The sequence below is a fragment of the Alligator sinensis genome, unplaced genomic scaffold, assembly GCF_000455745.1.
Source record: "Alligator sinensis unplaced genomic scaffold, ASM45574v1 scaffold170_1, whole genome shotgun sequence".
Lineage (NCBI taxonomy): Eukaryota > Metazoa > Chordata > Crocodylia > Alligatoridae > Alligator > Alligator sinensis.
The window spans coordinates 2,554,408-2,557,094 of NW_005841863.1; the positions used below are offsets into that span (position 1 = coordinate 2,554,408).

The 2,687-nt window shown below is 41.0% G+C and overlaps 1 protein-coding gene across 1 annotated transcript in view; it reads right to left on the bottom strand.

The window, feature by feature from the left end:
• Positions 1-2,134, bottom strand: part of TSHZ3 (teashirt zinc finger homeobox 3) — a 46,937-nt gene extending 44,803 nt beyond the window's left edge. Inside the window, exon 1 of the mRNA XM_025216608.1 lies at positions 2,021-2,134. The gene's annotated coding sequence lies outside the window, so the exon portion shown is untranslated. The remainder of the gene's footprint in view (positions 1-2,020) is intronic.
• Positions 2,135-2,687: the final 553 nt, after the last annotated feature.

Below are 2,687 nucleotides of genomic sequence, written 5' to 3' on the forward strand. Positions count from 1 at the left end.
ATATCCCCTCCTGATAACTTTACTATGCTTATTTGTGCTTTGAAAAAGTGGTACATATTGTAATTAATGATTTAATAGCCACAATGTGCGCTCTAACTTTCTAGCTAAAAGAATAGCTGGCTGAGACAGCAAACACACATTACAGTAAGCAATTTCTTTCTGTCAGTTTCTTTAGAAATGTCCCCTACAACGTTGTGCTGCTCGAAGTAGTAAGACAGTAAAGGTACTATTAAACTAGTTACAAACCACAGAAATGGGGAGTCCATTTTTTAACAGAACAATACAGACACAATATTTTATCGCTAAAGCTATACCGATAGGACCCAAATCTGAAAAGTACCATTGCCTTCCTGGCTAGGGACAGAAGTTACACATCAACCGGTTTAAGTCATCAGAAACTGGTTTAAATCTGTAACAGAACAGAAACTCAGTCCACATACACCAGTTTCAAAATGGCTGAAACTGGTTTAAGATTAAACTGGCTGAATGGATCATCAGACTTAAGTGATTGAGGTCAAACCAGTTTATGAAACTCCTGTTCCAGACCCCTTCCTGGTTCAAGCTGAATCAGAGTCCCCCAGCATAGGCTGTGTGTTCATTTCCTCTTCCTGCTGCCCCCAAGGTCTCTGGGATTTGCAGTCCAGATCCACAGCAGCAGGACTCTGCAGAATTGCTCATCACTTGCCCTTCCTGCTTCCAGGTACCTCTGGGATTTGTAGTCCCTGACCACAGCCAGCAAGACTCTGTATGGTTGTTCCCTTCTGTTCAATACACGCTCACTTCAGAGAAAGGATTATTCTTGTTCAAGCTTTTATGAATTCAATGCCACTACCTTTTTCCCCACTCACCCTCTCCTCAGCCTGGCAAGCTCTGCCCGCTTCCCCCCACCACCACCCAGGCAGACCCTCAAACTAGCTCTGGGCTGAGACTTGGCCATGCCCCCTCCACTCGAGCAGGGATGGGGAAAAAGCCTTGGAACTGCCAGGCTGGGAGGTGTGCTCTAACACTCCCCAGCTTCTGGCTTGAGCCACTGATGTCATGTACCTGCGTTTCCTGAATCAAAAGTGAACACTTATTCACTTGTAAATCAGTTCAAACTCTGCAGCTTAGACTAACCTGCAAAGACTACACTGATTCCACCTTGGGCTTTTTGACTGTCTGTACTTAGCCCCTGTGAGGTGCAAAGTACCCATCAAGGGAGTGAAAGTTTATTGACAAGATTCTTAATAAAAATTACCTTTACTACCATACTACCAATATAAAGAGGCTGTCACTGTTTTCACTGTCGAGAAAATGGCTGCAAGTTTATAAAAGCAATAAATACATCAAGAATAATGTTGGCCTATCACTAGTAGATTCACTATGGCCCCCTGTTATAGTCCACATATTAATCAACCAGATCTCTCATGAGTCCTAACCAAATAGGATGCTGCACAACAAGCCAAAAGCTACGTTAGTTTTATCCATGATAAGAACAGGGCTGTGATAAAGGAGAATTAAAACTAGTGATCCAAAATAAGTCTATCCCTGTATCTAAAATTCATAGAGCATTTCATGACTTGGACAAGCTTGAAATGAAAAAGATCACGTGACCGAACATTCAAGAACTGCAACGGACTTATTTTCCAAACAAAATAGAATGACAAAGATCTCCACTAACTAATAATAACAATAGTAGGAGTTGTTCACATAACCACAAAAGGCGTCCCGACTGTATAACAAAGTCACCAGTGCAGGATCCTATAGCTGTCTCAGGGTATTCTAAGAGAAGGCAAAGGGCTAATCAAGGGTGGGGGAAATCGTTCTATCCCTTAAAACTGATCGTCAGTGAAAGCCCTAATTATTCCAAGAAATAACACCACTGCAGTACACAACTAAATGTACCATCAGAATCAAATCCAAAATGAGGTGCAAAAAAACCCTATGGGGCAGGGAACCACTTCTCCATCTAGGCTCTGTTATAAACCCCAGCAGTTAGGTACAGAATTCATGGAAATACAGTTCAAAGATAAGAGCTTACAAAGGTAGCAGGTACCCAGGCCTTTTCCACCTCATCTTTTCCATCATAGGTGAAGTCAAGTCAGGGGATCAGCAGACACTTCAAAGCCCAGGATCTCTCCAACCTGGAGAGCAGGTGCTCCCTAATCAAGTGTGGATGCAAACCAAAAATACTTTAGTTTCAAGTGCTATGTATGCAGAGTTATAGGAAATGAACTGTTGTCTGACCTCTGGAAAGTGGCTCCCTTTTAGATAAGCAGCTGCACATAACTGCATATTCCACTCCCGCCCCCTCTTCAAAATGCATAAACCTACAGTAATTTAAACAGAAGTAGTTCTCAATTCCTGTACATAAATCGTCTCACTCCAGTTGGTGACAAAGTTCTTACAAAAACCGTATTAGCTCTACAAATGTTTATCTTTAATCTACAAATAACTACATTTGGAGAAAATGAAATGCTGCCTTTTCATCATTAAATTATGCAAGACTTGCAATCTTCAAGAGTAAATTTGTTTCAATGAAAACGGACATCTTGGTATGAATTACAAAGGACTGGAAAATCTAAAATAGAAATAAGCCACCAAAAACTAAAGGAAGAAATATTACAGGAACCAGTATGTCAACCCTAATTGTGTAATTACTTTTTTGGCTTGGTCATATAAGCTAGAAGCAAGAAACAAGAGACAAT